The sequence below is a fragment of the Lithobates pipiens genome, unplaced genomic scaffold (assembly GCF_037356315.1).
Source record: "Lithobates pipiens isolate NorthernLeopardFrog02 unplaced genomic scaffold, aLitPip1_a1.2 Scaffold_18, whole genome shotgun sequence".
NCBI lineage: Eukaryota > Metazoa > Chordata > Amphibia > Anura > Ranidae > Lithobates > Lithobates pipiens.
The window spans coordinates 604,097,421-604,122,342 of NW_027507758.1; the positions used below are offsets into that span (position 1 = coordinate 604,097,421).

Genomic DNA, 24,922 nt, shown 5'->3' on the forward strand with positions numbered 1-24,922 from the left:
TTGGGATGGGTTTGCAACTAGGGTTGCACCAATACTAGTATCCGTATCGTTGCCGATACTGAGTATTTGCACAAGTATCGGTACTCGTGTAAATGCACCAATACCTCAAACCGATACTTTCAGGCTCGGTTCTTTTGAACGGTCAGTGGGTCTCCCCTGTTGACAGCTGGAAGTGTAAGACCCTTTTCACACTGGAGCGTTTTACTGGCGCTAAAGCGTTAAAATAGTGTCTGCAAACCGCCCCAAAATAGCTGCTTCAGGCACTCCAGTGTGAAAGCCCCGAGGGCTTTCCCACTGGGGCGGTGCGCTGGCAGGGCATCAGAAATAGTCCTGCCAGCAGCCTCTTTGGAGCGGTGAAGGAGTGGTGAATTCACTGCTCGCCCACCGCTGCTCCCCATTGAAATCAATGGGGCAGCGCTGCAATACCGTCGGCAACGCGCTGCTCCGGTGGCGTTTTGTGGGCGGATTTAACCCCTTTTCGGTCGCTGGGGTGGGGTAATCTGAATAGCGCTGCTAAAACGACGGTAAAGAAGTGCTAAAAAATAGGGCCTCTTTACCACTGACGCCCTGGGCGGCTCGGTGTGTAAGGGGTTTTGAAGTCTGGTAATTAGAGCTGTCCAAAAAAAACAGCCAGTAATGTTTATTAACAACATTGCTCAGCTGCTGAAACTAAATAAAAAAAAAAAAAGAATTGTTTCTTTTTATATCTTTCTGTTTCTTCATTTGCAGATCAAGGGGATGAACCAATATTCCTCTGTTTAAGCCTTAATTTACTCTAATCAGCCTTAATTAACAACCTATTCTCCTCCATTTAATTATTATTTTTCTGCTTTTTTTAATTTATTTTTTATTTTTTTACATCTAGTTTAAAAACGATAAACAATTATATAATATTTTACACATATACATTAACAAAAATCATTTTATTTAATTTGTAAATTACTTTTCAATGCTTTGTACCATTGCTGACAGCTGAAGTGAAAACAAAACAGTTGCGGTAGGTATCGGTAATTGGTATGGGCGAGTACAAAAAAAAAAAAATGTATCAGTGCATCCCTAGTTGCAACAATGCTGCACTAGTCCTGAATTCAGAGCAGCATTGTCACCTTCGTGTAGGCTGGGCCTGCTTTTGCTCTTCAGTGGGATGAAGACGATGTTGCAGGGGCATGGCTATCAGCATGGTCACTGCTGAGTTTACAAACCTGTAGCTGTCAATCATCACCTGGCCACACCTATTCCAGCCCACTGCTTTATGGATTGACAGAAGTGCAGTCCCATGGTGAACACAAAAGCTAACTTCTAGAATTTCTCAAACTTTATTAAAAGTGGTTGTATACCCTACAGAAAAGAAAATTAAGTAAAAAAAAAATAAAAAAAAAAAAAAAACCCTGTAAGGCAACGTTATAATGAGCGAATATGCACCACATACTAACTCATGAAATACCTTAGATCGAAGCCCCCGTATCGTAGGCCGGTCCACGCAGAGGGAGCTGACATTTTGCCCTTGACGTGTCTTCCAGGTTCGCGGCTCCGGCACTGTGAGTGGCCGGAGCTGCGATGATGTCACTCCCGTGCATGCGCGCTGGAGTACTCTTCCCAGCAAAGTCCGACAGCATCTGCCAGACCCTTACCCGGGCACTCGCAGCACATGTGCTGCTGACTACAATGGCTGCATGCAGGGCGAATATCTCCTAAACTGTACAGGTTTAGGAGATATTCATTTTACCTACAGGTAAGCCTTATTATAGGCTTACCTGTAAGTAAAAATGAATAAAGTGGGTATACGACCACTTTAAGACCTTCAATGCAATAGTTCCAATGCACACGTTCGTTCCTGAATGTTATTATTGTAACTCTCTTGTCTGCACACCCCTTACTATACAGATGAGTGGCTGTATGTGTCTATATTCTCGTAAATGGCAATGACTGGTTGCATCTGTGTTTACTGCATCATACACATGTGGCAAATTTGCTGAATGTGTAAGGCCAGCCATAGACCCGGCAAATGTTTCTCCTGCCACCATGGGTTACACACTGCTGAGAGGGGAATCCCTCCCGCGAAGCCATTGTGTCCCCCTCAGAAGAAGACCGTGATTATTGCCAAGTGCCATTAGCAATAATGGCATGTAAATAAAATCCGGCAGGCTGGTTGTACACAGGTCATCGCTCAATCAACTTGGATACATTCAGCCTACCCATGCATGGTTCGAATCTCTGACGTTTCGCGCTGATCCGGACAAGATTCAATCAGTCTTTGGCCAGCTTAAAGCGGAGGTCCAGTCTTTATTTTATTTAAATCGCCCCCCCCCCGTGATAGTTGCAGCTTATGCCATGCCAATTGGTGGGATGATGACACATATATCCCAGGAGCCAACGGGCAGAAGGATATGACTTACCTTGCCATGATGAGGTAATACAGAAGTGCAGTGCTTCTGGAAGCCTAAAGGTAATTTAAGTTTGGGAATAAAAAATTAACCCCAAACATTGATGGCATAGCGATAAGCAATGCCTGGCACCAATGGGAAAAAATAAGGTGCAACTACACTTTTAAGATTCATGTTTAGAAAATTCTTCCGACACACACGCGTGGGTAAATGCCAATGCAAAGAAGCGTTGGTGTTTTTCAAGGGTATGGAGATGTACAGCCATTCACTTGTATAGGTAGGCTGTATGTGCCAACTACAGCTCCCCCAGGTGTAGGAAAATGCCAGGATATTTACGCTAAGTGCATAAAACGCCTGCAATTGTCAAATGTGTGCGCAAACCCTGTATTTTTTTTGTTTTTTGGTAGCAAGTACGTCTTTTCGGCACATGTTCATTTCCTTGCCTAGGACCCCCTTTCCCATTTGCCTGGGATGTACATTCCAGGAGGTGTCATCTACCTTGGTTGGAGGCCGAACTGAAGGCAGGGCTTCCCTTGCAGCTCTGGTCCGAACACACCTAAATGTGAGAACAGGCGTGCGAGGCTCAAGGTAGCTAGATGGCAAATAATTAAAGAATTATCAGTAGAGATGGTTTGCAGGGATTGTGGTTGATACATGCAAATGAGGGAACACTTCACGATCAGCCGTGGTAGACACCGCACCGTGTTTGTGTGGTAATGCCAGACAGGGCATGCAAAACAGATCTAGCTACCAGGTTTCGAAGGAGCAGGCAGAAAGATATTGTTAACGCCAGGCCAAAGTCATACATGGATAGAGGTAGAGGGAACAACAGTGTTGGGAAACAAATTGGGTCATGAACAGGAGGTCAAGCAGGAGCGAAGTCAAGCAGCAAGCCAGGGTTATGAACAGGATAGGGAAACCCAGGAACAGGGAGTCAGGCAGCAGGGTAACCAAATTTGTTGTGAGGTTTCATCCATACCAGAACCACAAGAATTGTTCTGATTGGTCAAAGGATGAGTCACACTCATCTCAAAGTCTGATCAGAATCGAATCCCATTCCTTAAAGTCACGTGGTATTCTCACCGAAGTTGCAGGACAAAGTGTGATCGAAAGTCACGTGACTTTGGTGTCGCACTGGTGTGAACCAGGCCTATGAGGAACTTCTCCCTGGAAAGAAAAATTAAAATAAGAAATATGCTCATCAGTCCAGGGATCCTCAACTGGGCCAGTCGTCCGCCGGTCTTCCGGTCCACGCACTGCCATCTTGGATGTGGGCAGCAGGCTTTGACATACTGGTGCTTCACAGCTGGCTTCCCACTATGCATGCTGTACTTTCCCAATGGGTTTGCGGGCTGGGGTGACTTCTGCTTGGGTGACCTAAGCAATCTGGGCATTAGTGGAAATGGGTACCTGCTCCAGAAAAAAAAGCATAACTTGCCATTTTAGGTTAAGTCCTGAATTAAATCTGAGTTCCAAATAATTTTTTTTTATTTTTTTGGCATAGTTACATTGGTCCAGCATGACCTTATGTATGTATACATATTACAAATCTGGCTGATCCCTGTGGGAGGGGGGGATCACTGTTATAGCTGTCACTATTGTAGTGATCCCTGCTTACTTCACTGTCCCCCTGTCAAGCAGTTGCCCTACTGCAGTGATGGCGAACTTTGGAACCCCATATGTTTTGGAACTACATTTCCCATGATGCTCCACTACACTGCAGAGTGCATGATCATCATGGGAAATGTAGTTCCAAAACATCTGGGGTGCCAAGGTTCGCCATCACTTCCACACTGTATAGTAAGCACAATGGGGGGGGGTCACTTACTAGGCACAGGTGTCATTCAGAGGATGCCTTGCATTTTTCTCAGTCAATGCAAAGCATTCTCTGGATGAGGGTGGGGCAGTGACATCTTGATCACCATTTCCTCCCAATCAGAGAATGCCTTGTATTCACTGAGCAAAATGCAAAGTTGTCCCTGACTGGCACTTGTGCTAAGCAGAGAACCTCCTGTAGTTAGATTAGCAACTTGGCAGAGGAGCCGCAAGATAGCGAGGATTCGTGCTCTGCTGTTCCATTCACATTCATATTTGTTCAGAACGATTTAACAATACAGAACAATTCCTTGTTCTTTCCAGGTCTTGTTAGCGTTGCATATCATCAATATTTTCCATATTTATTAGTGATGCACCAAAATGAAAATTCCAGTGCTGAAACCGTAACTTCAGAATGCATTTGGAAGAAAAACTGAAACCGATTGTTTTAATTATTAAAATGTAATTATTGTGGCTGGTGTTTTTGCATTGAAGTCCATGGGACGCAGCATGCCAACATGGGCACTTTTGTTTCTATTGGCAAAACACTGATATAACCCTATTATGCAGCAGATATATCGGTGCATCCCTAATAATGTTTTTTGCGATCCTAACATTCCATAGACTTGGAATTTTTCCTTTCTCGGCACGTTTCATGAACAAGGTTCACTTCTTCGGGGTGAATGTTAACAGTAGATGAAGATCTGGAGTTCTATCCAGCAAACATAATCAAGCGCTGCACTATTGTACAAACAATGCAAGGGATGATGAGGGATCAAATCCAGGGTGGACTTTCCTGCTTTTCTCACAGGGTGATCTCGACTTGACCGTGAACCAGCCCTACAAAGGTGGTGGACCAAGGCCGAGGCAGGGGTATACTTGTACATGGTTGACATTGTACAGTGTATACATTGTACAGTGTATACATTGAATCAGGGGTCAAGTCCTGGGGAAAAAAGGGTGGGAACTCCCACCCAAGATCCACTCCCCCACCCAAAAAGAAAAAAAAAGATACGCTCATATGCACGAACGCTTCAAAAGTGGTATTTTTCATCCAATTTTCGTATTGTGCGTATGAAGCTTAACTGTTAGTACATACAAAGAAAACAATCCTCAATAAACATAAATACGGTAATTCTCTGAATAATCAGCATTCAACGGAAAGGTCATAAATGAACTGCACATTATCTGGACAGAATGCTTGGGGAGATAGTGATGTGTTCCTGCTTAGGAGATGTATGTTAGCTTGGTGGGCTGCAAACTCTGCATTGCTCCAACACACACTCGCTGCTATTCCAACCCTTCACATATTTCCACATAAACTTCCCTCCTGGCATTAAACTTTGCCAGGTATTGTGCTCCGCTTACCACCACAAACTGATGCTCCTCCCTCAGCTCACCTCTCTCCATGTCCTGTGAGCAGAATGGCTGATCTTCCCGTCAGCTAGACCTAGACCTGATCTACCTGTCAGCTAGCTGGGATTGACAGGTAGATCAAAGCGGAAGCTGTCATGGGGCCCCCTACTGGCAATGCCTGAATGGTCAGGTGTGTGCCACTTACTGTTGGCAGCTGCCGGTGTAGCACCTGCCACACAGCTCGCATATTTCAAAGTCTTGCAGGACACGGCTGCTAACGGGAACTGAGTTCCTATTGTAGAAAAAGTACAGGAACTCCGTTCCCATGCGTTCCCGCAGGACTCGAGCCCTGCATTGAATAGTATAAGCCAGGGGTGTCCAACTCAAATTAATCGCAGGCCGCATCAGCTTTATGGTTGCTTTCAATCTGCCAGTGGTTAGGCATGGAGGATGGCACTAATAGTCTATCTGAATGAGCATGTTTTTGCACTCTACATTGATTGAGGTACCTAAAGTCCCATTCTGTATTAGGTTTCTAAAAATTATACAAAAATGACAGTCAGTTTTAAAGAGGAGTTCCAGATATGGCATGGACTAATATAGCTATGTAAGTTCCTAAACACACACAGATCCATAGCTCTGCTCAAGACTGTCCTCTCATAGACTTCGTCTCTTATACATGGACATCCTGGGTGCTGCCCATTCTAGTCCCTTTACACTCTCCATTAAAGAAGAAGTAAACCCTGATGGGTTTTACTTCCTCTTTGTTTCCCTGCAAAGGTAAAGCATAATGGACTACTATGCATCGCATAGTAGTCCATTATGTGTCACTTACCTGACACAGGAGCCAGCGATGTCACCACTGTCTCCTCTTCCACGAAGCGTCCATCTTCCTTCCAGGTATCGTGGCTCCGGCGCTATGATTGGCCGGAGCCGGCACTAACGCCATGATCGCCGTTAGCAGCGCCACGCTCAGTGCGCCTTCGCATTGCGCTGTAGACATCGGTGCCTGTCTCTTGCAAATATCTCCTAAACCGTGTAGGTTTAGGATATATTTCTTGCACCTACAGGTAAGACTTAATCTAGGCTTACCTGTAGGTAAAAATGGTCTGTAAGGGTTTGCAAGCACTTTAAAAATATGAGAGGGTCAGCCACACTCCTTAGCTCCTCTTGCAATATTTTTAAAGTGGTTGTAAAACCTTACAAACCACTTTGACCTACAGGTAAGCCTAGATTAAGGCTTACCTGTAGGTCCAAGAAATATCTCCTAAACCTATACGGTTTAGGAGATATTTACAAAAAGACAGCCACCGCTGTCTACGGCGCATGCGCCATAGACAGCGGTGCGCAGCCGCACTGGGCAGGCCGCAGATTGCGGCGATATGCCGCAAGTGTCGGCTCCCGTGCGCATGCGCGGGAGTGACGTCATCGCTGCTTCGGCGAACCACAGTGCTGGAGCAGTGAGACCCGGAAGTCAATCCGGAATCCATGGCAGCGGCAGACATGAAGACAGAGGACCACTTCGGGGGCTTCGTTCTCAGGTAAGTTATTCATAATGAGCTAGTATGCTATGCATACTAGCTCATTATGCCTTTGCCTTGCAGGTTGCTTCCCCCCCCCATGGGTTTACAACCACTTTAATAATCCATGACCCAAAAAGCAGCCTTCTTTTGATGCGTTGTGACATAAAGAAAAAATGCAACAATCGCCGTTTTATTCCTTAGGGTCTCTGTTAAAAAAATAAATGTATAATGTTTTGACGGTTCAAACAAAGGACCAGAAAAGGCCCGGTCTTCAAAGTGGCTAAATCCTTCATGTTTTCCTATATTGCACCATACTTGCCTATCCATGCCCAGCCTGAAATGTATCTAAAGCTTCTTGTACAGTGGTGTGAAAAAGTGTTTGCCCCCTTCCTCATTTCCTGTTCCTTTGCATGTTTGTCACACTTAAGTGTTTCGGAACATCAAACCAATTTAACCACTTGCTTACTGGGCACTTAAACCCCCCTCAGTCCCAGACCAATTTTCAGCTTTCAGCGCTGATGCACTTTGAATGACAATTGCGCGGGCATACAACACTGTACCCAAATGAATTTTTTATCATTTTTTTCCCACAAATAGAGCTTTCTTTTGGTGGTATTTAGTTACAGCTCGGAGTTTTATTTTTTGCTAAACAAACAAAAAAAGATGCAAAAAAATAAAAAAAATAAATCATGTTTTAATAGTTTGTTATAAAATTTTGCAAACGGGTCATTTTTCTCCTTCATTGAAGTGCGCTGATTAGGCGGCACTGATGGGCTGCATTGGTGGGCACTGATGGGCTGCATTGGTGGGCACTGATGGGCTGCATTGGTGGGCACTGATGGGCTGCACTGGTGGGCACTGATAGGCATAGTTAAGGCGGCACTAATAGGCACAGATAAGGCGGCACCGATGGGCACAGATAAGGCGGCACTGATGGGCAAAGATGGGCACAGATAAGATGGCACGGATGGGTGGCACGGATAAGTGGCACGGATGGGTGGCACGGATGGGCACTGATAGGTACCACAGATAGATGGGACTGATGGGCACTGATAGGTGGCACTGATAGGTGGCTCTGATAGGTGGCACTGCTGGGCACTGATGGGCGGCACTGCTGGGCACTGATGGGCGGCACTGGGGTGCAGCACCTTTGAGGCAGATTGGGTGGCACTGTGGGGTGGCACTGTGGGGTGGCACTGTGGGTGGCACTGTGGGCACTATGGGCACTGACAGGGGGCACTGACGGGGGGCACTTACTTTTTCTTTTATTTTACTTCAGGATGGCACTGCGGGAGGCAGGTGGGCACAGGCAGGTGGCAGGTGGTCCCTTGTATTGATGGCCGTGATCGGGACTGATGTCCCGATCACGGCCGCCGGTGATCGGCTTTTTTTTTCTCTCCTCGCGCTGTCAGCGCGAGGAGGAATAATAGCCGATTACCGGCTCCGTTCTATCACATGATCAGCTGTCATTGGCTGACAGCTGATCACATGATAAGGGGTCGGGATCGACCCCTTACACGGATCGGTGATCAGGCGAGTCTCACGGACTCGCCGATCACAGAGCGCGCCGCGCGCGCCCCTCAGGGGGCGCGCAGGCCGCTCGTAACCAGGACGACGTCAATAGACGTAGTCCTGGAAATGTAGGTCCGCGCTAATGCCGTCATTTGGCAATAGCGCGGATCTGAAGTGGTTAAACAATAGTCAAGGACAACACAAGTAAACACAAAATGCAATTTGTAAATGAAGGTGTTTATTATTAAAGGTGAAAAAAAATCCAAACCATCATGGCCCTGTGTGAAAAAGTGATTGCCCCCCTTGTTAAAACATACTATAACTGTGGTTGTCCACACCTGAGTTCAATTTCTCTAGCCACACCCAGGCCTGATTATTGCCACACCTGTTCACAATCAAGGCATCACTTAAATAGGAGCTGTTTGACACAGTAAGGTCCACCAGAAGATCCTTCAGGCCCGGTTCACACCGCTGCGGGGGGAGATCCGGATGTGATTCGCACAGCAAATCACATCCGATCTCCGTAGCGATGCGAGTTCAGCCATACAGATAGTATGGCTGAATTCGCAGCGCTCCCGCAGCAAACTCGCACGGGACCCTTTTTTGGGTCCGCAACAGAATCGGATCGCATGGGGGTTCACACCACTGCGATATGCCGACAGATCTGGGGGTGTCATTAACATAACATTGACACTCCCAGCCGTCCGCATAGGGCAGTGTGAACTGCCGGCGGGAGGTGTGCGATGCGGGTAAACGCCGCGGATTCGCGGCGTTCCCGCATCGCTATAGTGTGAACCCGGCCTTAAAGCTATACAATCATGCCGAGACCCAAAGAAATTCAGGAACAATTGAGAAAGAAAGTAATTGAGATCTATCAGTCTGGAAAGGGTTATAAAGCCATTTCCAAAGCTTTGGGAATCCAGCGAACCACAGTGAGAGCCATTATCCACAAATGGCGAAGACATGGAACAGTGGTGAACCTTCCCAGGAGTGGCCGGCCGCCCAAAATTACCCCAAGAGCGCAGCGACGACTCATCCAAGAGGTCACAAAAGACCCCACAACAACGTCCAAGGAACTGCAGGCCTCACTTGCCTCAGTTAAGGTCAGCGTTCATGCCTCCACCATCAGGAAAAGACTGGGCAAAAATGGCCTGCATGGCAGAGTTCCAAGGAGAAAACCACTGCTGAGCAAAAAGAACATCAAAGCTCGTCTCAATTTCTCCACAACACATCTTGATGATCCCCAAGACTTTTGGGACAACATTCTGTGGACCGATGAGACAAAAGTGGAACTCTTTGGAAGGTGTGTGTCCAAGTATATCTGGCGTAGAAGGAACACTGCATTTCATAAAAAGAACATTATACCAACAGTAAAATATGGTGGTGGTAGTGTGATGGTCTGGGGCTGTTTTGCTGCTTCAGGACCTGGAAGACTTGCCGTGATAAAAGGAACTATGAATTCTGCTGTCTACCAAGAGATCCTGAAGGAGAATGTCCGACCATCTGTTCGTGTACTCAAGCTGAAACGAACTTGGGTTCTGCAGCAGGACAATGATCCTAAACACACCAGCAAGTCCACCACCGAATGGCTGAAGAAAAACAAAATGAAGACTTTGGAGTGGCCTAGCCAAAGTCCTGACCTGAATCCTATTGAGATGTTGTGGTATGACCTTAAAAAGTCCGTTCATGCTCGAAAACCCTCTAATGTAACTGAATTAGGACAATTCTGCAAAGATGAGTGGGCCAAAATTCCTCCAGGACGCTGTAAAAGCCTCATTGCACGTTATCGCAAACGCTTGGTTGCAGTTGTTGCTGCTAAGGGTGGCCCAACCAGTTATTAGGTTTAGGGGGCAATCACTTTTTCACACAGGGCCATGATGGTTTGGATTTTTTTTCACCTTTAATAATAAACACCTTCATTTACAAATTGCATTTTGTGTTTACTTGTGTTGTCCTTGACTATTGTTTAAATTGGTTTGATGTTCCGAAACACTTAAGTGTGACAAACATGCAAAGGAACAGTAAATGAGGAAGGGGGGCAAACACTTTTTCACACCACTGTATATTCTGTGTATGGGCTGTGCAGCGGGCTCCTCTGGCTGTACACATATACTGTGTATGGGGGTAGAGATGTTCTCTGAGAGTCCAAGGTGAAACGCGCCGCTCTGACAGCGGATTATTTTGTAACTTCTGTGTAAATTAGCATGGGATGTAGATTTTTCTTCCCCCCCCCTCTTCCATAGCTGGAGTTGGTTATTGACTCAAGCTGTTCCTGTACGGCTTGCCTTGGACTCTGTGATTACATTAAAGTCAGGCCTTTGTTCTGTGCCGTATCCATGCGAGTGCCTTTTGTTCAGACACTCCTTGTGCTGCACTCTTCATAATGGGAACTGACAGATTGTTGCCTTTCCATTTCGGAATTATTTGCAGGCATCGCAGTGTTTTTAAAGGCACAGCTCTCGGCATACACAATCTATTAGTGCACAGATTGTCTTATTTCCTTCTGTCCTCTGGCCATATCAGATGTCTTTCCAAGACGTTGACGTGGGGGGGGGCTTTTTAAAGGGATACAGCACTGCACGCAGTATTTCTCATGGCGTTGGGATGTCCCCGCGGTTTCTGCCCACAAACCTAAAAAATTAGCTTGTAGGTTAATCGGCTTCTACGTAGAGGTCACCGCACTGGGTGCGTTCGTCTGCGAGGGCTCATTCATACTTTGCTTTGACTTTAACATACATTAACCACTTAAGCCCCGGACCGTTTTGCAGCTAAAGGACCAGGCCCCTTTTTGCGGTTCGGCACTGCGTCGCTTTAACTGACAATTGCGTGGTCGTGCGACATGGCTTCTATACAAAATTGGCATCCTTTTTTTTTTTTTCCCGCACAAATAGAGCTTTCTTTTGGTGGTATTTGATAACCTCTGCGGTTTTTATTTTTTGCGCTATAAACAAAAATAGAGCGTCAATTTTGAAAAAAATGCATTTTTTTTCTTTTTTACTTTTTGCTGGTATTTGATAGAACTACACGATTAATCATTAAAAAAACGCAATCTCGATTCACCCCCCCCCCCCCCCCCCCACGATCTCTTCCGCTGAGAGTAGGCGATTCTTTCATATAAACAAATGGAGAGATCTGCTCACTCAGCTGTCAAAAGAAAGCATCCCGGTGTTCTGCCAAATAGCATCCGGCCATCGGATAGTGTCCGCCCGTACTGCGCAGGCTCAACGCTTGCGCAGTACGGAGCAGAAGGAGATTGGGAAAATCTCCGAAGATGAACGACGCCTGCGCCGTGAGTGTAGGTGCTAGCCCCACAATTAAAGTGGACATAGGGCTGCCGATATTAGAGGCTTGCCACGCTTCGGGTACGGCCTTGCTGCGCTCGGCTCTTTTTATTCTAACTCTGTGTCCACTTGGATGGTGGGGCTAGAACCTGGTCTCATGGCGCAGGCGCCGTTCATCTTCGGCTATTTTCGGATTCTGTGTGTGCTGTGTACTGCACGTGCGCATGACACAGCAGACGCTATCCAATGGGGGACATTATGTGATAGTTCACCGGGCAATCTGTCAAGTTTAGAACTTGAAACATTGTAACTAACCCTTCTTTGATCAAAGGGATAGAACTTCTTGTGTAAACAAATAATCTGGGCAGTCTGCCAAGCTTTCAACCAGGTGTAAATGCAGGAAGTTTAACCACTTAGTCTAAGGCCTCTTTCACATGGGGCGGATCAGTAATGATCCGCCCCGTGATGATCCGCTCGCTCAGCGGTGATCGCTCCGTTGTCCCCGCTGAGCCGGCTGCGGACAGGGCAGTCTCCGCACACTGTGCGGGGACTGCCCTGTCAACTCTCCGCTCTCCTCTATGGGGATCGGATGAGCACGGACCGTGTGTCCGTGTTCATCCGCAGACACCCGCTATCCCATAGGGATGAATGTATGCCCGTATTTCATCCGCAAACGGATGGATGAAATACGGGCATATCATCCGCATGTGTGAAAGGGGCCTTAATCTTTTTCTGACACTTCTTTCTCAAGTTAAAATCAATATTTTTTGCTAGAAAATTACTTGGAACCCCCTAACACAATCTATATAATTTTAGCAGAGACCCTAGGGCAGTGATGGCGAACCTTGGCACCCCAGATGTTTTGGAACTACATTTCCCATGATGCTCTGGCACTCTGCAGTGTACTGGAGCATCATGGGAAATGTAGTTCCAAAACATCTGGGGTGCCAAGGTTCGCCATCACTGCCCTAGGGAATAAAATGGCAATTGCTGCAATATTTTATGTCACGCTGTATTTGCCCAGCAGTCTTTCAAATGCATTTTTTGGGGGGAAAAAATACACTTCATTAAAGCGGGAGTCCGCTGGGACTCCGCGTTTTTTTTTTTTTAAAGTCAGCAGCTACAAATACTGCAGCTGCTGACTTTTAAAATAGTGACACTTACCTGTCCAGCGCGCCCGCGATGTCGGCACCCGAAGCCGATCTCTAGATCGTCACTCGAGTGCTGCCGCCGCCATCTTGGATATGGGAATCAGGAAATGGAGCCTTTCAGCTTCATTTCCCGATTCCCTACTGCGCATGCGCGAGTCGCGCTGCGCAATAAGGATGGTCCCCGCTGCCTCTGGGATCTGTGTGTTTCCCAGCAGGCAGCGGGGCACTTGCGGAAGGGGGCGGGCACTTGCGGAAAGGGGCGTAATCTACGCCCCTTTCCGCAGAGAGCTAGCCCGGAAGTGGGTGCAGTTACCTGGATTATCCAGGTAACTGCACCCCCCTCCCCCCTGAAAGGTGCCAATTGTGGCGCCGGAGGGGGGGAGGATTCCGATGAGCGGAAGGTCCATTTTTAGGGTGGACCTCCGCTTTAAATAAAAAAAAAAAAAAAAAAGTCAAGTTAGCACAATTTTTTTTGTTTTAATGTGAACGATGATACGCCGCGAGAATCGTGAGAGAATCATGATCTATCTTCTAAGCAAAAAAAATCGTGATTCTCATTTTAGCCAGAATCGTGCAGCTCTAGTTGTTGATCACCTCTGTGTTTTTTTATTTTTTTTTTTTTTTGCGCTATAAACAAAAATAGAGCCAAAATTTTTTTTTAAATGCTATATTTTTTACTTTTTGCTACAATAAATATCCCCAAAAAAATATATCAATTTTTTTTTTGCTCAGTTTAGGCCGATACGTATTCTTCTACATATTTTTGGTAAAAAAAAATCGCAATAAGCGCTTGGTTTGTGCAAAAGTTAGAGTCTACAAAATAGGGGATAGTTTTATGGCATTTTTATTCATAATTTTTATTTTATTTTTTACTAGAAATGGCGGCGATCAGCGTTTTTTTTTTTTTTTTGTTTTTTTTTGTGACATTATGGTGGACACACCGGACAATTTTGACACATTTTTGGGACCATTGGCATTAATACAGCGATCAGTGCAATTAAAAATGCATTGATTACTGTAAAAATGTCACTGGCAGTGAAGGGGTTAACACTAGGGGGCAGTGTAGGGGTTAAATGTGACCTAATGTGTGTTTCTTACTGTAGGGGGGCGTGGCTTGGCGTGTGACATCACTGATCGTCGTTCCCCATGACAGGGAACAGACGATCAGCGACAAGCTCACTAGGAAGCACGGAGAGAGGTTTGTTTACACTTACCACTCCCTGTTCTTCAGCTCTGTGACCCAATCGCGGGACACCGGTGGCAATCGGGTCCGCAGGTCCCACAGTAACGGAGCTCAGGACCAGGTCGCAAGTGCGCCGGCGGCGTGAGACCCACGGCTGGGCTCTTAAAGGGCAATGTACCTGTACGTGCTTTTGCCCAGCCGTGCCATTCTGCCGACATATTTATCGGCGTGAGGCGGTCCTTGAGTGGTTATCCGTTTCAGCCCCGGAAGATTTAGCTGCTGAATGGGTCATTTTTTGCAATTTTAGCACTGCATCGCTTTAACCGACAATTGCGCGGTCGCGCGGCGTTGCACCCAAACAAAATTGACGTCCCTTTTTTTTTTTTTTCTCACAAATTGAGCCTACTTTTGGTGGTAAATCAAGGTGAGGAGAAAATTTTGGACAACCGCGCTCCAAATGAAATTTCTCGTGCGTTTATTAGAACATCAGGATCACACTGTACATGTCACAGCAAAGTCATACAGAAGCAAAAACTTCTGACGCGTTTCACACTAAACGTAGTGCTTTCTCATGAGTAAACACTACGTTTAGTGTGAAACTCGTCAACTGTTTTTGGTTCTGTATGACTTTGCTGTGACATGTACAGTGTGATCCCGATGTTCATTTGGAGTGGGGCTGTCCAGAATTTTCTACTCGCCTTGATTTGCTACATGCATTAGTCGGCACCTGGGGCTCTTCATTTCCTGGAGGAAAAACCTTTTTTTTTTCAGCAGACCTACCTGGAGCGGTGGTAACTTCATCTCTAATTTTGGTGGTATTTGATTGCCTCTGTGTTTTTTGTGTTTTTTTCTTTTTTGCGCTATAAACCAAAAAAAGCTACATTACTAGTAAAAAAAAAAAAAAAAAAAAAAAAATGTTTTAAAGGGGCTCATTAGAACCCCAGCTCTTTAGTACCCCCCGTTCAGCAGATCTCCAGCTTATTTAGTTACCCTTGTTCAGCAGATCCCTGGCTCAGTGAGTACCCTCAACTCTGTCTGTCGGCGGGAGGAATAGTGCCCCATCATTGGTGTCTGTCGGCGGGAGGAATAGTGCCCCATCATTGGTGTCGGCGGGAGGAATAGTGCCCCATCATTGGTGTCTGGCGGGAGGAATAGTGCCCCATCATTGGTGTCTGTCGGCGGGAGGAATAGTGCCCCGTCATTGGTGTCTGTCGGCGGGAGGAAGAGTGCCCCATCATTGGTGTATGTCAGTGGGAGGTATAGTGCCCCATCATTGGTGTATGTCAGTGGGAGGAATAGTGCCCCATCATTGGTGTCAGTGGAAGCAATAGTGCCCCATCATTGGTGTCAGTGGAAGCAATAGTGCCCCATCATTGGTGTCAGTGGAAGCAATAGTGCCCCATCATTGGTGTCAGTGGAAGCAATAGTGCCCCATCATTGGTGTCAGTGGGAGGAATTTTACCCCATTGTTGGTTTCATTGGGAGTACTAGTGCCCCTTCATTGGTGTCAGTGGAAGGAATCATTCCCCATCATTGGTATCAGTAGAAGAATTGTGCCCCATTGTTGCTGCCAGTTTGGAGACCACTGGCCCAGAGAAACGCTTTGTTTTGTTTAAACTGTCCCCCAGTATGTGGACGTATGTGAGATGGGGATCTTGGTTTGTAAGCTCTGAGGGCCGAGATTGAGATGAACGAGTCCTGTGTAAAGTGCTGTGTAAAGTGACAGTTATAAAAAATACCTATAATAGCCATTTACATCACTGCTGACCTCCAATAGAGCTTATTATGGAGCCGTTTATTTTTAGAAAAGATTTGCTTGCCTAAACACCCAATAAAAATGTGTGTACAATCTTTCTGTGCAAATGGGGCAAACAAAACACATTATCGGTCTTTTACCTGTGCAAGACCAATGGTTTTCATCAATTTAAAATGCAAAATACTGGACTTGGCTACTAGATATTGTACGGATTTCCAATTTGATTCCTATTTTTTAAAAACAATTGACCAGCACAGGAAATAGCTTTTAAAAACATTTTTTTTTTTTTTTCTTATTTGCACAGAACAAACGTGAACTGTATGAGTGGTAAATGGTTTGTGTGTGATTTTTTTAATAAATATTTTTTATTACCATTAATTTATGCAGTGCTTTACATATTATTTATACACATCAGTCCCGGCCATCTAGGAGCTTTAGGCTCTAGTTACGTTTAGGAAACTTTTAAAATTAGTGCCAGTTGCATTGCAACTTTTCTGTGCAAATTTGGACTTTGATGCGACTTTGCGATTTTGATGTGGCTTTGGTTGGGTGCAACTTGTGCAAAAATTAAAAATTTGTTAGGTTTCCTTTTTTTCTAACTAATTCCAAATTTTCAGAATGATCGGAATTCGAATCAGTCGAAAATTGAAAAATGGGTTTGAATGCTATGTGAAGAATAGCTGGCTGCTAGGCAGCAGGCTGGTTTGGTTGCCACCAAAAAAAGAAACATTTTTTTTTACTCCCCTCTAAATGCCTGTTGCTAGGGGATCCCTCGTAGCCTGCCTCCTTCAGTCCCTGGGCTGGTGACATCACTTCCCCTCGGCGCTGCACAGTCACCTGGGACCTTTCATTGTCCCAGATGACTGTGCGGCATATCACGGCGCGTGGCACCGCTCGCGCATGCGCCGTGGGTGTCCGGGTGTGAAGCCACAGCCCGGTGCCCACAGTAAGAATGCCGGCGCTGGACCCTGGGACAGGTAAGTGTCCGATTATTAAAAGTCAGCAGCTGCTGTATTTGTAGCTGCTGACTTTTTTTTTTTTTTTTTTTTTTTTTTTTTTTTTTTTTTTTTTTAGCGGTCACCCCACTTTAACCACTTGCACTTTAACCACGTCATAGACCGTCCTCAGGATTTTGAGCCGCTGCGCGCCTCCGGGGGCGCGCATCGCGGCGATCGTTGTTGCGGGGTGTCTGATACCCCGCAACTACGATATCAGTAAAGAGTCTCCGTTGAAGACTCTTTACCACGTGATCAGCCGTGTCCAATCACGGCTGATCACAGTGTAAATAGGAAGAGCCGGTGATCGGCTTTTCCTCACTTGCGTCTGTCAGACGCAAGTAGAGGAGAGCCGATCGGCTGCTACTCTGACGGGGGGGGGGGGGGGGGGTCTGTGCTGATCGATTATCAGCACATCCCCCCCAAGGATGCCCACACTGGACCACCAGGGACGTCACCAGACCACCAGGGATGCCCAGCACCAGGTATACCACCCTAGACCACCAGGGATGCCAATCAGTGCTCACAATGGGCATCGCAGATTGGCATGCATTATTGTTTGGCACTGATTGGCATCCATCAGTACAATGCAGTGCCACCTATCAGTGCCACCTATCAGTGCCCATCAATGCCACCTCATCAGTGCCAATTCATTAATGCCACCTCATCAGTGCCAATTCATTAATGCCACCTCATCAGTGCCAGCTTATCAGTTCCCCTCAGTGCTGCCCCACCAGTGCCCATCAGTGAAGGAGAAAACTTACTTATTTACAAGGTACTGAAACAAAAAAAACATTTTTCTAAAAAAAAATTGGTCTTTTTTTTTATTTGTTTAGCAAAAAATAAAAACCGTAGAGGTGATCAAATACCATCAAAAGAAAGCTCTATTTGTGGGAAAAAAAGATACAAATTTCATTTGGGTACAGTGTAGCATTGTCATTCAAAGTGTGACAGCGCCGAAAGCTCAAAATTGGTCTGGGCAGGAAGGTGTTAAAGTGCCTGGTATTGATTTGGTTAAAGGCTAAGTTCACCTTTTTTGTTCACCTTTTTTGTTCACCTTTTTTGTTCACCTTTTTGTTCACCTTTTTGTTCACCTTTTTGTTCACCTTTTTGTTCACCGTTTTGTTCACCGTTTTGTTCACCGTTTTGTTCACCTTTTTGTTCACCTTTTTGTTCACCTTTTTGTTCACCTTTTTGTTCACCGTTTTGTTCACCGTTTTGTTCACCGTTTTGTTCACCGTTTTGTTCACCGTTTTGTTCACCGTTTTGTTCACCGTTTTGTTCACCTTTTTGTTCACCTTTTTGTTCACTTTTTTTTTTCCTAAATTCCAGCCCCCTTATGTACTTGGCAAAAAATAGCAAAACTTTCCATTAAATCTACAGACACTTACCTCACCTGTCCTCATCCACGTTTCCAAGCGTATCCATTAGTAATGCCTTACTTCCTGGTCAGACTGGAGGTCATGACACAGGAAGGAGATTTGACCAGCTGACCTCAGCGCATGCCTGCATCCTCCAACCTCCTACCTACTCACCCATTGCACTTTGTGTTTCATTAAAAAAAAAAAAAAAAATCAATCACTAAATACCCTATGCAATCTGATTGTATTGTGCACAGAAACTCAGCTGTCAAGCCCCTTTCACATCTCTGCATAGTGGGAACTTGCATTTCCACATGTGTGTTTTTTTTTTTTTTTTTTTTATTTTTTTTAAGGGAGTGTGGGTTGTTTTTGGAGCATTTTCACTCATCACACATAGGGCAGCCTATCCACCTGAATGGGCTGCTCTGCACTCAGCAATCGCCCCAAAGCAGCTTCATCGGCACTGAAAACTGAGCAATCGAACACCGCCGATCGCTCGGTTTTCACAGCTCTGTGAGCAGAGAGCTGTAGACTGTCAGTGCAGCTCTCAGGAAGTGACAAGGGCATGGCATTTCTGGCAGGATCAACAGTTACTTTCTGTATTTGCCCAAAAATTTTTGTAGCTTGAAAAAAACAAAAACAAATGCAGTCACATCTAAAGACTGTAAGCTGTAACATATGACTTTTTTTAATCTTGGGTTTAGCTATAATTTAAGTTGATGCTTGGTGCGGATCATTAGGACTTGTGTTGATGGCATCAGTTTTAGAAGTTTCTGAGATCCTTCAGAATTCATTGACTGTTTTATTTGACCTGCAGTTGTCCTGGTCTGCATTTGAACTGCTTTAAGCTGCTTAAAAAAATGTTACCGTAAACCAATCTTGATGACTGTGCAAATGGAACCCCTATACCCCCCCACCGCATGACGGTGTACATGACTTCTCTCTGTGTATGGAGCTCCATTCACACAGCTGTGTCATTCATTTACAGATATCTTTGAAAGAATGATCTACAAGTCCCATCTGCCACCACAGCAGACAGACTTGTAGTTTTCAATGGAACATACAGTGCTTAGAAAGTTTTCTTCCCGCTTTGTCATGTTACAACCAAAAACGTAAATGTATTTTATTGGGATTTTATGTGATAGACCAACACAAAGTGGCACATAATTGTGAAGCGGAAGGAAACTGATAAATGGTTTTTCAATTTTTTTTACAAATATGTGAAATGTGTGGAGTACCTTTTTGTATGGCGCCCCCCGGAGTCAATACTTTTGTAGAGCCACCTTCCACCGCAATTACAGCTGCAAGTCTATTTGGGGATGTCTCTACCAGCTTTGCACATCTAGAGAGGGACATTTCTGCCCATTCTAATTTGCAAAATTGCTCAAGCTCTGTCAGATTGGATGGAGAGCGTCTGTGAACAGCAATTTTCAAGTCTTGTCACAGATTCTCAATTGGATTTAGGTCTGGACTTTGGGCCTTTCTAACACATGAATATGCCTAACCATTCCATTGTATCTCTGGCTGTATGTTTAGGGTCGTTGTCCTGCTGGAAGGGGAACCTCCACCCCATTCTCAAGTCTTTTACAGGTTTTCTTCTAAGATTGCCCTGGATTTGGCTCCATCCATCTTCCCATCAACTCTGACCAGCTTCCCTGTCCCTGCCGAAGAAAATCATCCCCACAACGTAATGCTGCCACCACCATGTTTCACGGTGGAGATGGTGTGTTAAGGGTGATGTGCAGTGTTAGTTTTCTGCCACACATAGTACTTTGCTTTTATGCCACAAAGTTCAATTTTGGTCTCATCTGACCAGAGCACCTTCTTCCACACATTTTCTGTGTCCCCCACATTGGCTTCTCACAAAGTGCTAAAGGGACTTCTTATGGCTTTCTTTCAACCATGGCTTTCTTCTTGCCACTCTTACATAATGGGCAGATTTGTGGAATGCATGACTAAAGCCCCATACACACAAAGTTTTTCCTTCAGGTTTACCAAAACCATGTAGTACAAGGGACCTGCCTGATTGTATACACATTGAAACTCCTAAGGTTGGAACTCCATATTATATGGTTTTGGTAAATCTGAAGGAAAAACAGATACTGTGTATGGGGCTTTATAGTTGTCCTGTGGACAGATTCTCCCCCCTGAGCTGTGGATCTCTGCAGCTCCTCCAGAGTTACCATGGGCCTCTTGGCTGCTTCTCTGATGAATGCTCTCTTAGCCCGGCCTGTCCGTTTAGGTGGACGACCATGACTTGGTAGGTTTGCAGTTGTGCCATAGACTTTCCATTTTCGTATGATGGATTGAACAGTGCTCTGGGAGATGTTCAAAGCTTGGGATATTTTTTATAATGTTTATAACAGCTGCTTTAAACTTCACAACTTCATCCCTGACCTTTCTGGTGTGTTTCTTGGCCTTCATGATGCTGTTTGTTCAGTAAGGTTCTGTAACAAACCTCTGAGGGCTTCACAGAACAGCTGTATTTCTACTGAGATTAACTTACACACAGGTGGGCTCTATTTACGAATTAGGTGACTTCTGAAGGCAATTGGTTCCTCCTAGATCAGGGGTCTTCAAACTATGGCCCTCCAGTTGTTCAGAAACTACAATTCCCATCATGCCTAGTCATGTGTGTGAATGTCAGAGTTTTACAATGCCTCATGGGATGTGTAGTTCCGCAACAGCTGGAGGGCCGTAGTTTGAGGATCCCTGCTCTAGATTTTAATTAGGGGTATCAGGGTAAAGGGGACTGAATACAAGTACATGCCACACTTTTCGGATATTTATTTGTAAATAATGTCGAAAACCATTTATCGATTTCCTTCCACTTCACAATTATGTTCCACTTTGTGTTGGTCTATCACATTAAATACACTTACATTTTTGGATGTAACATGACCAAATGTTATGGGGCGGAGGTTCACCTTACTACAAGGACAACGACCCTAAACATACAGCCAGAACTAAAACGGAATGGTTTAGATCAGGGGTCTCCAAAATTTCTAAACAATAGGCCAGTTTACTGTCCTTCAGACTTAAGGGAGGCCGAACTGTGGGCATTGGGAGCAGAAAAGGTCCCAACGTCAGTGGAAATAACCAATGCTGCATCCTTGTTGTCCATTGGAGGAATAACATCCTTTTATTGGTGTCAGTGGGAGGAATTATGCCCCATTTTTGGTGTCATTGGGCCCATTGATGTCATTGGGAGGAATTGTGCCCCTTTTTAGTGTGATTGGGCCCATTGTTGTCATTGTGAGGAATTGTGCCCCATTTTTGGTGTCATTGGGAGGAATTCTGCTCCTTCATTGGTGTCAGTTGAATGGGGGGGGGGGGGATATGCCCCATTGTAGGAATTAATGGATGAAAATAGTGCCCCAAGGGCCAGATAAAAGCAACCAAAGGGCCGAATTTGGCCCCCGGGCCACAGTTTGGAGACCCCTGGTTTAGATCAAATCTTATTCATGTGTTAGACTGGTCCAGTCAAAGTCCAGACCTAAATCCAATTGAGAATCTGTGGCAAGACATGAAAATTGCTGTTTAGACGCTCTCCATCCAATCTGATAGAGCTTGCACTATTTCACAGAGAAGAATGGGCAGAAATGTCCCTCTCTAGATGTGCCAAGCTGGTAGAGACATCCCCAAAAAAGACTTGCAGCTATAATTGCAGAAGTACTGACTCAGGGAAGATGAATACAAATGCCCGCCACACTTTTCACTCATATATTTTCTTTCACTCCAGAACTATGTGCCACTTTTATGTAGGTCTATCGCATAAAATCCCAATAAAATACATTTTACGTTTTTGGCGGTAACATGACAAAATGTGGCAAATTGAGGGTTATAAATACTTTTTCAAGACTGTACTACATAGCACTGCCGGCAATAGAATGTTGTCCTTTTGTGACATCAATAAAGCTTTAACAGAAAAAAAAAAGTTTAGAGTGGGTTCTACGGTTTACAAAGTATCGGCACCACTGCCTTGCGTTGGACATTGGTGGCCATGCTGCTGTACGCACACTTTTGGTGTGAACCAACCGTTATGGGAAGTTCTGGTCAAAGGTCGTCTCACAGGGTGACTGGGAGTGTACTTCCACATCTGTGGATTATACTGCTGCATGATGAACGGCCTAGGCCAGTGATAAATGACCATTATAAACTATCAGCAATTTTTTATTTATTTTTCGTCATCTCCTCAATACTCTCTTTCCGGGAGACATTGGCATTAACCTCTGTGCTGCTGAGGCAGAAAGTCAGTATATGAAGGATTTCACATGTTAATATCAGACTTGTCTTTGGATTCACCTCCCCTCAGTCGTCGCTGCCGCCTTGTTTTTCAATTAGCTGCCATCTCAGACATCCCTATTGACATCAATCTTAATACCTCTGATATTCCCCCCCCCCATCTCACTTCTCCGAGATACGGCATTCCAGCCAAGTCTGACTAATCTTTATTCCGAATCTATACCGCTTACCCCGGCTCGTCGTCTCCTCGCGCCGTGCTCCCCCCGATCTTACCGACGCTCTTCAAGGTGCGACTGTACCACACACACACACACACACACTACCATGCAATGGGTTCGTTTTAACTTCGGTCCGAGCTGATGAGGATAACCTTCTGCTGAGCATGCTGATCTCCCTTTTTCCGCTAGCTGTCATTTTGCTCGTCTTTTTGTTACGCAGTATGTATCCTGACCATTGACATTGGAGGAGGATATAATTTCATGTGTGTGCTTTTTTTTTTTTTCTTTGATTGCGAGATTCCTTTTTTATTTTTTAGTTATTTTTTGTTATCCTGAGTTTAACTATTACATGAGTGCATGAAATTAGTCCAAAAGCAATGTTTTCATTTCGTTTGCAGTGTGCAAACTATTTATGTAACATGTGACTCCTAGTTTTATTTTTGTATTGTTGGTTTTATTGCCTATAGGATACAGTCAAAATTTATATTTGACAAGTGTATTAAAAAAAAAAAAATAATTATAGATATAGATAGCTAGAGATGGAGATATATGGAGATGGAGATATATGGAGATGGAGATATATGGAGATATATGGAGATGGAGATATATGGAGATGGAGATATATGGAGATGGAGATATATGGAGATGGAGATATATGGAGATATATGGAGATGGAGATATATGGAGATGGAGATATATGGAGATGGAGATGGAGATATATAGAGATATGGAGATATATAGAGATATGGAGATATATAGAGATATGGAGATATATAGAGATATGGAGATAAAAGTTACGAGAGTACCCTGGACAATTAAAGGTGATGGGAGCCACCGTGGGGGGGGGGGAGAATATATGGTAAGAGCTGCCAGGGAGAGTCAGGAGCCACTGAGGAGAAGAAAAAGTGACGGGAGCCACCAGGATAGAAAATTGTTACAGTAGCTCCCAAGGGAGGAGAAGCGAGTGTGGAAGCCGCCGAGGGAGGAGAAGCGAGTGTGGGGAGCCGCCGAGGGAGGAGAAGCGAGTGTGGGGAGCCGCCGAGGGAGGAGAAGCGAGTGTGGGGAGCCGCCGAGGGAGGAGAAGCGAGTGTGGGGAGCCGCCGAGGGAGGAGAAGCGAGTGTGGGGAGCCGCCGAGGGAGGAGAAGCGAGTGTGGGGAGCCGCCGAGGGAGGAGAAGCGAGTGTGGGGAGCCGCCGAGGGAGGAGAAGTGACAGTAGATGCCTGGGCAGAAGAAAAAGTGATGGGATTCCCCAGGAGAGTAAGAAAAGTGATGGGAGTTCCTGGGGGGGGAGGAAAAAAGTGACGGGAGTAAAAAAAAATTATGGGAGTCCCCAGGGGAAATGAAAAGGTGATGGGAGCCACCGTGGGGGTGGGTGGGGGAATAACTGATAGCTGCAAGGGAGGGTCAGAAGCCACCGAGGACAAGAAAAAGTGACAGGAGCCCCCAGGGAGGAGAAAAAGTGTTGGGAGCCACCGAGAGGGGGGATGAGAAAGCTTTGGGAGCCACGAGGTAGAAGAAAAAGTGACGGATGCCTGGGCAGAAGAAACAGTGATGGGAGTCCCCGAGGGGAGAAGAAAGTGACAGGAGCCTCTGGGGAAAAGAAAAACCTGGGGGTTGGGCGCCGAGGATAACTGATAACTTCCAGCAGAGGGGCAAGAGCCACCAAGTAGGGAAAAATAGTGACGGGAGCTGCCAGGGAGAGTAACTTCAAGACCCTATAAAGGGGGTGGCTTGACACCATTTGACATGTTAATGTTGCACTATAACGCCTCATTCACACAGACATACCTAAGGGCTGCATTTGCTTGCACAAGTGTTCAGTGCATTGTCATGCAGGCCAATGTCTGTTGAGATGCAGCAGCTGCTTGGACACAGCTGCTGGTCCCAAGTTTATAGCCGTGCGGATGCGTGTCCCCAAACACGCACTGTCTGCATGTGGTGACACGCACCTGCGCAGCTGTCTTCTTTAACTTCTTAAAGAGGTCCTGTATTCCCATATTTCTGGGATGGAGAGGCTGAAATGGCTTTCTCGGAAAACACTGCTCCCTTAGTTCTGGATACAAGTATGATGGATTTGGTTCCATGAACTCTGCTCATTTTGGAGTGTCAAAGTTCAGGTTGGCCGATTCTCCTCTTCAGCA

At 45.5% G+C, this 24,922-nt stretch overlaps 1 protein-coding gene across 7 annotated transcripts in view; it reads left to right on the top strand.

Annotated features, from left to right (window-relative positions):
- HMBOX1 (homeobox containing 1) overlaps nucleotides 1–24,922 on the top strand; it is a 178,836-nt gene that overhangs the window by 56,629 nt on the left and 97,285 nt on the right. The window lies entirely within an intron of this gene.